The sequence below is a fragment of the Python bivittatus genome, unplaced genomic scaffold (assembly GCF_059951505.1).
Source record: "Python bivittatus isolate LINGU-HERP-01145 unplaced genomic scaffold, Pbiv_v1 ctg000320_np1212, whole genome shotgun sequence".
In the NCBI taxonomy this organism is placed as follows: domain Eukaryota; kingdom Metazoa; phylum Chordata; class Lepidosauria; order Squamata; family Pythonidae; genus Python; species Python bivittatus.
This window is the reverse complement of record NW_028277052.1, coordinates 9,973,795-9,986,267: the sequence shown is the minus strand read 5'-3', so window position 1 is coordinate 9,986,267 and position 12,473 is coordinate 9,973,795.

Below are 12,473 nucleotides of genomic sequence, written 5' to 3'. Positions count from 1 at the left end.
TCTCTTTTTCTCCTCCCTCTCCGATCTGTTTTAGCTCATCACCTAATACTGTCTGGTTGAAATGAGTACTGTGGCCTCCTCCCTAATTTCAGGGAGCAAGGTAGGTAATACACTGAGGACACCACACAATTAAAGGTGTGTGTGTGTGTGTGTGTGTGTGTTTGGTGGCTCTGACATTCTGTCAGGCCTAGCCCAAGGAACTCCAGGAGACCACGCAGATTCAGTCCAGCAATGTTTATTAGCTACAACCTCTAGCAAGAATCTTCCCAGACTGAAACCCCAGTTCCCAAGTAATGCCAGCCACAACATTGTGAATTCCTCAGGGAGGTGCCAGCCTCATCCTCTTATCTCTTCCTCGCCCCTCAGGAGACGAAAGAGGATGCTTGCCTCCCTGAGTGTGGCCTTCATAATTCCATTCCATCACAGATTCTTAGCTAATAACTTATCCATCATAATTTGAACCCAAGTCCAACAGTGCCCCCAAAATTGTCAGGATAGACTCAGGGCTTAGAACAAGAGAATGTGTTAGTTATAATCCATCAAATAGCTTGCTTGCTTGCTTCCTCCCTTCCTCCCTTTCCTCCCTTCCTTCCCCTCTTCCCCTTCCCCCTCCCTCCCTCCCCTTCCCCCCTCCCCTTCCCCCTTCCTTCCCTTCCTTCCTTCCCTCTTCCCCTTCCCCCTTCCTTCCTTCCTTCCTTCCTTCCTTCCTTCCTTCCTTCCTTCCTTCCTTCCATTCCATTCCATTCCATTCCATTCCTTCCATTCCTTCCTTCCTTCCTTCCTTCCTTCCATTCCATTCCATTCCATTCCATTCCATTCCATTCCATTCCATTCCATTCCATTCCATTCCATTCCATTCCATTCCATTATTGTTGTGTCCATTCCATTGTCATCATCATTCCATTCCATTCCATTTCATTCCATTCATTCCATTCCATTCCATTCCATTCCATTCCATTCCATTCCATTCCATTCCATTCCATTCCATTCCATTCCATTCCATTCCATTCCATTCCATTCCATTCCATTCATTCATTCCATTCCATTCATTGTGTTCGTGTCCATCATCATCATCCCATTTCATTTCACATTCCATTACATTGTTCCCATTCCATTCCATTCCATTCCATTCCATTCCATTCCATTCCATTCCATTCCATTCCATTCCATTCCATTCCATTCCATTCCATTCCATTCCTTCCATTCATTTCATTCCTTCCTTCCTTCCTTCCTTCCTTCCCCTTGCTTCCTTGCTTCCTTGCTCCCTCCCTCCCTTCCTTCCTTCCCCCTTCTTCCCCCTTCCTTCCTTCCTTCCATTCCATTCCTTCCTTCCTTCCTTCCTTCCTTCCTTCCTTCCTTCCTTCCTTCCTTCCTTCCTTCCTTCCTTCCTTCCTTCCTTCCTTCCTTCCTTCCTTCCTTCCTTCCATTTTTAATTAATTTTGAAACTTTAAACAGGCAGTTACAATCTCAATTTAGTGGATTTATGAGTAGGATATATAAATGGAATGGTTTATGTAAAAGATTCGAAAGTTTTAACAGGGTTGCTTGGGAATCTGTTGATATTCTTTATTTCCTGGGCTCTTAGTCATTCTTTAGGAAGGGGGCAGGGTCTGTTAAGGAAACAAAGGGCTGATTTCTACTGAAATTGTGTAATGGAGTGAAATTGCTGAGTGTTTTACGAGAAGAAGGACACATGCAATCTGTAATGGGGTTCCTGTGGGAAAACAAAGCAATTAGTCTGTTTCCTATGTATACTTTTAAGAGATACACAGATTTCAGGTTGCTACTTTTCTGCTTCATCAAGTTATTTATGTTTGTCCTCAAACTTTTCTCATCAGTCTATAGAACTATCTTGATAGTTGTCTTCCCCCTGTTACAGCATGTTCTCATCACATGCAAACCAAGTTATAAATTCGGATAAGTTAGCTTGGCAGTGAGTTGACTGCCTCTTATGCTGTTGCTATTTACTATATTTGGGGGGGGGGATTTTTACATCTGAGAAGATATATTAAATGAGATAAAGAGGTATGAGAGAAGTGGCAGTACTTCTGTGGTACAGCAGGATATATGTTTTAAGCTGAGCACATTTGCAGAACTGGATGTGAAACAAGGATGTAACATCTGTGATCCTCAGATTTGGCTGAACTCAACTCTCAGCCTTTCTCACCTGGGGAAGCAGGGGTTTCCCACCTCAAGGATGTCTAGCACTGAAGATCCATAGTGTAAAAGCAGCTGATGAGACAGAGATTGTTCTGTTTTGTTTGGGTTTGAGGAATCTTCTGGAAACTCCTGGAAGGTTTGGTTTTGTGGTGTTTAATTTGCAAGGACAAATAACTTCCTTTTACAAGAAGCCCCCTTTCTCAGGGATTGATGGATTGATTATGTGCTCTTAGCGTCCACATGGATAGATTTTCTCCATGATGATTTGCCCCTAACCATGTCCTTCAGGTCTTCTAATGGTGCCTCCATCACCTCTGTAACTCAGTCTATCTACCTTGCTGCTGATCATCATCTTCTTCTTTTTCCTTCTACCTTTTCCAGCATTAGAGCCTTCTCCAGAAAGCTAGGTTTTCACATAATGTGTCTGAAATAGGATATTTTGAGCCTGGTCATTTGTGTCTATAGTGAGAACTCTGGGTTGATTTGTTCAATAATCCCATTCTCAGGGACAGCCTTTGGGAAATAATTATCATTTGCCCACAAACCTTCTTACTTCTTGTTACCATGCATGTGTAATTGTGTAATTGTGACCTCAATTGCTGTATTGGCTGTGTTTCCCCAACAAGTTAGGTTAGGATAAAAGAGGGGCTAGGCAATTTGTGATTTAGCGTGTTGTGGGGATGAACCATTGTCTTCAGTATTGTGTAAACAGGATATGGCATACACCTTAAAAGGATTGATTTGGGGGAGTATCACATGTTATAGAAATACTGCAGTTGGGATTTACTCTAATTTAGCATGAATATTGCCACTTGCATACAATGGGAATTAGACCTGGTTTACCTGAGAAATGGCTGTTTTTGTCTAGATAGTACAGAATAGCAAGGGGGAAGGAAGGTACTATTTCCTACATAATTATACCTTCCAAGCTGCTGTTCTTCAGAGGGATTAAAATCCATCTTTTCTGCACTGGGCATCCTACGATAGAATGAGTTGGTGAGAGAAAATGGCAAGCAGGAAACAACTCCAGGTTGCTAATTTTTTAATAACCATCTGAATAGTTTCTTTGCAAGGCATCTCTGTGGCAGCCCAGTTGGGAGAAAGGAGTTTGGTGGAATCCACATGTTTGTCTAAAGGCGTCTGGGTAATTTGATGGTTTGGGGCAGGCTGTTTTTAAATTTTTTTAAAAAAATCACGGCCTAACTGATTTAACTGGGACAAGAGACAGGAGTTTTTTTTACTGTTTATCAGAACTGACAAATGCCTTTTCCGAACAGTTTTTTCATCTTCCGTTAATGTTTGCTTGCATTGCATAGCTTGAGCATAAGATAGCACACTTCACCATGAGTTCAGCATAGGTGTGTTTGAGAGTAAACAATGAAATGGGCAGGGAAACTTCCTTTTATATTTTATGAGATGTGCAAGACCAGTGTGTTGAAATTCACAGTGAATGATGAAAGGGGTAAGTTCTGCTCTATTCAGAGGAGTTGGATTGAGACAACTTTATCTATTCATTCATGGAGAAGGCTGGCCAATACGCAGAAACATTTAGGGTTGCTTAACTTTTTTCTTCTCAGCCAGATGGTTACACTGGAGGAAGCAGATTGTCCTCAAATATGTCATCAGCAACATACATACCCGTTGTCTTGTGATTAATTTGTGTGTGTGCGCTTAGTGGTGATCAAATGTTTCTGGAGTTTGATTATGGTTTAGATCTTCCTTTAAAATTTGTTTAATATGAACAACAGAATACAGTTCTTTGCATGGTTCTTCTGTTCTTTGCAAAAAGAGAACATTTTTCAGTAAATTTAGAAACGGGATGAAGGCAAAAGTTTTCCCATGGTTAATTTTAGACACATAGTATTCTGTCTCTGAAAAAGCAGGGAGAATTGGAAAGATATTTTGGTTTCTTTGCTGGGTGGATATATATTTGACAAAGATGGCAGTCTTTGTCAAATGCAAGCATATGTAGTTGCATGGTCCAAGATGAAAAAGCATAAATATATATTGGAATGTAAAGAAATAATGTATAAAAAGACCATTAAATGTATTAGTTGACTATTTGATCATAAATCCTCAGAGGTGCTCAATTTTGAATTCAGTCTTTAATCCTGAATATAAATGAAACTGAGTGAATATCTATTGTGAATACAGTATTTACAATTATGCATTTATTTACCATCATTTTAATCCTTAATCAAAATTTAAACACATTCTGGATGCACTGAAAAGATTCAAGTGCTTTTTATAAAAAAATGCATGTTGCTCTTTCTGTTTATGTTTGGAGAATCTATAATTCTGAGGAAGAGAAAAAGAAGAAAAGGTCCCTGAAATGTCAGAAAGCAATTGTAGTAAGATAGTATTTTTTCAGACTTAGTTACAAGTTTTATCATACACCTGTTCAAACATGGTACATTTTGGTACATTTTATATTTTCAATCCCCACCCCTACCCCGAATCTGTAATAATTTAATCATGTGCTGTTGCAATCCATATGTTCTATTTCAGGTGACCTACATGGGGAGGATATGTCCCAACTCTTTGTGTTTCCTCCTGTGTGCGATGAGATTTTTAACACACAGTCTTCTTCATTTTCCAGATAACTCCTAATGGTCGCCATGAGAGCCACAATTGTAAGACCCTTCCATATCTGCTGATAAAAATGATCAACAAGTCTCGTAAGTCCACCCTCTGTATCTTCTCCTTTCTGTGTTGCATACTGTTGAATGATCTGAAGATAAATATTTTATATTCACTGTGTAAATGGGGAAATGAGAGAAGTAAAGTTGCAATCCTAAATGCCGGTAAGGAAACCACAAAGATAATATTTGTACAGCCTTTCTTTGAGGCAGGTTAATTTTTTTAAAAATAATTTTTATTAAAAAATTTTACATAGATATTGCAAAAACATTCAAAGAAAAATGTAGTAAAGTAAATGGGAAAAAGAAAAAGAGAAAAGAAAAGACAGAGGGAAGAGAAGATAGAAAAAAAAGAAAAGAAAGAGCGAGAGAGAGCACTTCCGATCTTCCTCTTGGCAGTTATACATACAATTCTAATCAAACCTCTCTCTCTCTAAGATTTCATCTTAATTCCCTTCTTTCTATAATTTATCCTTTCTAATCATCAAAACCATAAGTCACAAAATCATTTTCTTTCTTATACAAAAAGTCCATAAGGGGTTTCCAGTCACTGATGAATCTCAATAATGACCCTTCTCTAATCAAAGAATCTCAGCAAGTTCTGTCAATTTCATCAACTATTCCTCCACAGTGGGTAATGCCAGATCTTTCCATCTTTGTACCTGTAGTAATCTTGCCGTAGTAATCATATATTAAAATAATCTTCCATGGCTGTTTTCTGTTTATCCATCAGTCCTTAAAGGAAAAGTTCTGGCTTCAATTGAATATTAATCTTTAAAATCTTTTGTATCAATGCATATATTAGAATCCAATTTTTTTTTTTAGATTTTTTACATGTCTACTGAGCATGATAAAATGTGCCTTCATGTTGTTCACATTTCCAACATACATTTGAAATACCTTTATACATTCTAGATAATTTCTCTGGCATCATGTATGATACATCATTTTATAAAAATTCTCTTTAAGATCTTAACATAATGTAAATTTCAACTCTTTTAGCCACATATTTTCCCATTGATTCATCTATATATTGTAACCAAAATTCTTAGCCCACTTTATCATACATTCTTTAACCTGTTCTTCCTCCATTTCAAATTTCAACAAAAGTTTACACAGTTTAGCAATTACATGTTCATCATCAGTACACAATTGCACTTCAAATTCTGTCTTTCTTTGCTCCCTATCATAAGTCTTTTTATCCATTTTAAATCAGTCTGATAACTGTAAATGGGAAAACCATTGACAGCTATGTCCTTCTGCCGTTAGTTGCTCCCTTGATGTAATTTTATATTCCCTTTGGTGATTTTCCAATAATTCCTGATACGTTAACCATTTGTCTTTCCCTGTTGTTTCTCTTCTGTAAATTGCTTCTAGTGCTGAGATCCATAGAGGTGTTTTTGGGCATAGCCTGGGTTTATATCTATTCCATATTCTCAATATGGCATGTCTAATAAAATGGTTTTTAAAATCCACACTAACTTTTACTTCATTGTACCATTAATATCCATGCCATCCTAACGTCAAGTCGTGGTCTTCTAGCTCCAAAAGTCTTTTGTTTCTCAGCAACACCCATTTTTTCGTCCAAACCAAACAACAGGCTGCAAAATACAGTTTCAAATCTGGTAAACCCAATCCTCCTCTTTCCTTTGCATCTTTTAACACTTTATATTTAACTTGTAGTTTTCTCCCTGGCCATACAAACTTAGATATATCTTTTTGCCATTGCTTAAATAGTTGATGACATCAGTTGTCAGGTATTGTCTGAAACAAACGCATCATTCTAGGCAAAACATTCATTTTTATTAGAGAAATCCCATGTAACAGTGACAGTTTTAATTTCTCCCATCTTAACATGTCCTTCTTAATTTCATTCCATGTCTTAACATAATTATTTTGAAATAACAAACAATTTGTTTGTTTGTCATAATAATGCCCAAATATTTTACTTTTTTCTCAATTTTAATACTAGTTTTCTCCATTAGTTCTATTTGACCTTCTATTTTCATATTTTTTGTTAACATCTTCACCTTCTGATTATTAATCTTAAAACCTGCTGGCATACCAAAGTCCCTTAATTTTCCCATTAATGTTTCTACTCCTCTAACGGATCCTCCAGAAGTTTCACCAGGTCATCCGCAAATGCCCTTAACTTATAAGTTTCTTTTTTAATCTTAACTCCCACAGTTCTCTTGTCTTGTCTTACGTCTCTATTCAACACCTCAAAAACTAAAATGAACAAGGGTGGATACAGCAGGCATCCTTGTCTTGTCCTTTTTTGAATCTCACAAGGTTTTATTAGTTCTCCGTTAACAAGTATTTGCACTTTCTGTGAAGTATAAATCAGTCTTACCCATTTAATAAAATTATCTCCAAGGTTCATATGTTCTAGAATTCTAAACAAGAAAATCCTGTTCAAATTTGGAAATTTGAAGGCCTTCTCTGCACCTAAGAAGATCAGTGCAGCTTGTTTTTCACTGTGTTGCTCCAAATACACCAGAATATCCAACACATTTCTAATATTATCTCATAATTTAGGTAAAAGCCCACATTGATCTTCATGAATAAAGTCCTGTAAAATTATTTTCAACCTTTCAGCCAAAATCGTGGTAGACAATTTACAGTCATTATTCAAGAAAGATATTGGTTGATAATTTCTTGTTAAAGTCAGGTCCTGGGCCTCTTTAGGTATTAATGCTATATTGGCCTCCTTCCAGCTGTCAGGAACCTTTCCATTCTGTAAAATAATATTCTTCGTTTGTTGCAAAGGTTATAAAAGTTCATCCTCAAAACATTTATTATAAGAGATTGGCAGACCACCTGGACCAGATGCCTTTCCTGTTTTAGTCTTTTTAATAGCTTCACAAACTTCCCTTATTGTAGATCCATTCAAAATTTATCTCTGAATTTCTGTGATCTTCTGTGATTACATAAATTCTGCTTATGTAAATATCCATCCACTGTTCCCAAGGAAATTTTTGACCTTTTTTATAAAGTAGAATAATACTGGTGGAACACTTTTTACATATTTGCATTACCTGAGGCAGGTTAATGGTTTTTAAAAGAGGATTTAACCTTCTGAAACAAGAGTTTGTTTTTTAAATCACTGGGTTTGTTTATAAATCACTGATAGAAATTAAGATTCTTCTTGGCTTCTTTTATTGTCTAAAGAACATTGTATACTGATTGGGATAGCAATGTATGGTCAGTCCCCAGTTAGATTAATAGTTTTAAGGATTTTCAACATCTGTAGAGAATTCCCCAAAGACCTTGGCAGCAGCTTCAGTGTTTTAAAATTTGGATTGTTGGGTTGCAACCATAGATTGCACAACTGAAACGCAGTTTTCATACTCCACCCCTGGAAAGCATTTCCAGAGAAGTGGGGGTGAGGCCGGGGTCATTAATTGTTTGAATGGAGTCACACGGAACTGCCAAATGGGGCAGAGGAAGCTTTCATGGAATGAACCCACTACAGAGCTTCAGGTGATTCACTGCGGTTCTGTCTGGCATTACCTACATGTATCATGATGGATGCCTTGGCTTTCACTTTTGGAGAAATATTGCAGGGCAGAGAAAGAGAAAGGAATGCTTAGTTGTACAAATTGTTTTCCAGTTGCATGGTACCTTGCTGGATACAAGACTTCATTTTTCAGTTACAAATATTTACTTGCATTGTTCCCAATAGATCAGAATGAACAGCAGTATCAATAAACATCTGAAAATACTGTATTATTAAAGACCAAGACATATCCACACAATCTCAGCCAGTATCAGCACTTGGCTGATGTTGTCTGGCTTGGAAGCTAAGCAGAATCCAGCCTGGTTAGTATTTGGATGGGAGGACACCAGAATATTCCAGGAATAGACTGGGAAGTCAAATAAATAAATACAAACCTCAGAAAAAGGCAGTGGCAAGCCACTTATATATTGTTGCCAAGAAAATGTGTGCATGTAGTCAAGGAGTTGCATTTGTGTCAAAATCATATCAACGTAAGTGCTATTTACTAAAATGTACACAGATAGGTACATTGTTAATTACACTTTTGTGTTCTTTGTTTCAGCCTCTCAAATTCTCAGATTCATTTGCTATAAAGCAGCCTTTTCTCTTTTTCTGTGCTATTGTGATTGGACCACGTAATGCACCTTACATTCCTTTGTACAGAATTTGAAAAGAGGAAAGAAATATGTTTTTAAAAATGATCTACTTGACTATTTAAGTTCAAAAGGAACTTAAATATGTGATGTGATTATACCCAGATCCAAATGCATTTACACTGATTCTTTCCAGGATCCTGGGAGAAACTGCAGTAAATTTATCATAAGCAGTGCCATGCTGGATTGGACGCCTGGACCCCATCTAGTCCATAGTAGTCTGTTCTCACAGTGGCCAACTAACTGCACAAGGAAGGCCATGAGTCTCCCAGCAGATGGCCTTCATAGGTGGTCACACATCAATCAAGGCTAATAGCCATTGGTCCCCATGACTTCTATACATTGATCCAATGTTTTTTTGAAGACAGCTTAGCTGGTATCTAGCGCCGCATCGCATGGTAGCAGTTGAATTATGTATTGTATAAAAGTGTATTTCCTTTTGTTTGTCTTGATTCTTCCAAGATTCAATTTCTTTGGGAGACCCCTGGTTCTAGTATTTTAGGAAGTGGAAATCAGCTTCTCCTTGTCCACTTTATACACACCATGCTTAATTTTGTACACCTCAGTCATGTCGCCTTTCATTTGCCTCCTTTCTAGACTAAAAAGCCCCACATGTTACAACCTTTTCTCATAGGGAGGCTGCTCCAGCCCCTTCATCATCTTAGTTGTCCTTCTCTGAACTTTCTCTAGTTCCACTATGTCCTTTTTGAGGTACGATCTCTTGCTGGTCATTTGCTCAATCAGACTTGACCACTGTAATAATATTCAGTTCAGAAAGTACATATGTTATATCATTCTTTTTCTTTCCTGAACAGCTGGAGTACTTTTAATGTATTTGTTGTTAAAATGTTAGAAAAAACATATCTATTTCCTTGCCAAATTGTGAAAAAAGCAAGGAAGAAAAGCATTTAAAAACAACAGAACACATTTTGATTGCTGGAGTTAGTAACTATTTAAATATTGATATGGAATTGGGAGTAAAAGACACCTATGTTAAGGCTTTGATAAAAACACTTACTTAATTGATTAAAGGCAGGTAGTTTCTGTAATCACTAGATTATCCTATTTAGTAACAGAGGAAGAACAGTCTACCAGCACTCATAACAGATCCAGACCACAAACCACTATAAATAATAGCAAACCATTATAAATAATACCAGAACTTACCATTTCAAGTAACATATGTTATAATTATAAGTCATTACAGAATAGGAATAATGGATTAATTAACTCCTTAATAAATGGATGAATGTCATATGTGCTAGCATTACCTAGCATTAAAGCTCTGTGGAATTCAGGTTGACAACTAATGAGTTGGTTCACAGAGAACACTGCACAAGGTCATCTAAAGACTTTACATTCGCACAGCAAGCTAAGCTGAGTTCATACATTAGCTTTCTCTTTCTCTTTCCTTTCATTTTCTGTGTGGTATGTTTATGAACCCAGCCTGTTAGGTTAGTTTATGGTTCAATCTACTTATACAAACCCAGAAAATGGATTAACCAAGTTCAGTATGTTCTGCCAGGATGAAGTACTTAGAGGAGTTAATTTGCTAGGCACTACATAATCTTCTTTTAAATAGGTTGCTTAACGGCATTTCTGGAGCTCCAGGATGATAATCCAACCCATCTGTTCAGTTTTCTTTTCCTGCCCTGTGATTTATAGAATTAATGGTGGATACACAGCTGTAGTGTTAGTGAGTGGGCGGCACCCAAATAAAATTAGACTCTCTGTTCTCAACATTGTAGAGAAATTAGAGGAGAGTCATGTGTTTTTTAATTTCATCTTTTAAAATGTATCTCAAAACTGGGAGGGCAAGAACAGTAGATGCTATAAATTAAGCTAGACTTTGGTTTACAGATGTACTTCTTTTATTGGTTCAGAAATATCAGTGGAGAAATACCTTAGTTTTTGCTTAGGTGTTAGATTTCATTTCCCTTTTTTTCCCCTCAGAGTACCAAGTCTTGGCCATTTGTACATCTTTTTCAAGATGGCTCAAAGCAGAGGTGGCTCCAGTTCACGCACCCTCATTCCTTTTTCTCCTTCTGTGCACACAGTAGGCAGAATGCAGTAAGCTTTGCCTTAGTCTCATTGCTTGTCCTGTTATCTGGACCTGTACGTTGTGTTTGCCATTGATTACAACAAGCCAAGTCCAAGTGTGGTTTCTGATGCTGGTTTGAGCTAGCCATTTTTAAACTGAACTGCATTCATAAATACAGACAGAGCAGCAGCTAGTTGCTCATTTAAAGTGGGAAGCAGAAGCTTACAAATTCCATATGGATCTCTTTCCCAGCATTGAAAAGCCATGCGCATTCATTCATTCATTTATTCATTCAAATTTACTAAACTAACTCTCCCCCTCTCTTCCATATTTTAGAGTATCTGTTTTACAGTTGAAGGATTCCCCTGTTGAAGGACTCAGGGTTAACACCTTGCCTACTCTTTTCTTTGTTCAGGATGGAAGATACTTGGAGTATTGGCTATATTTTTGCTGATGGTGTGGTATACGATATCCCGGGAAGAAAGGTATATACAGCTGTGAGTGTATTTCTTTAAAAAAAATGGACACAGGATGTTTATTGCTCTTTACCCTATCTCCTTTCCAGGATAGGTGTATTATATGGACAATACCAACTAGAAGCCATTGTTCAGAATGTTCAGCCAGTTTAAGAGAGAGGGAGAGAGAGAGAGAGAATTTTTGGCCAGGCTACATAGAAGGGATGATTTCTGTTCTGAATCCTAAACTCTATTATTGTTTATTAGTCCATTTCTAACACAGTTTGAAAGTGGAGACCATATGTATATACAGTATTTATTAGCTCAAGGCAACATATATAGCATTCCCTCCTACTGTTCCCCCCCTCCCAACAATTAGACTATGAGGTAGATTGGGCTGAGAGAAAGTGACTGGCCCAAGGTCCCCCAGCATAGAGGCTGAGACCCAGGAAGCTTCCATGGCTGATGATGGACTTGAATTTGGATCTTTGTTGTCCTAGTCCAACACCTTCATCACTATACTTCACCAACTCTTGGGTTGAGAGAGGTTCTAGCCCAAAGTCATCTAGTGAACGTCTGTGACTGAGAAAGGACTTGAATCTGGGTATCACTGGTCCTAGTCCAACTTCATTGCCACTACACTACAAGGAACACATGATCTCACATAAATCTGTTGAGACACCAAAGTAGTGATCTTACTCAGGATGTGATGTCTCCCCTTGTGAACAACAGCAGTGAGATAATTGAAGATAGGCCACAGTGCTGCTATCCCTGTTAGATAAGGAACATATTCTAGATAGGGACTCTGTGTGGCTAATTTTCTTTAAAAATAAAAGCAACCAGTTTTTTAAAAGTGATATAATAATTTATTTATATTAAATATATTGTTTTAAATATATATTGACCTAAAATATTTGACCTAAAATATGTATTTTAAATATATATTGACCAAGAACTATTCCATTTTTGGTTCAGCCATTCATGAGCTTTCCATGGATTTTAGAGGTGAATGAGGGTCGATTCACA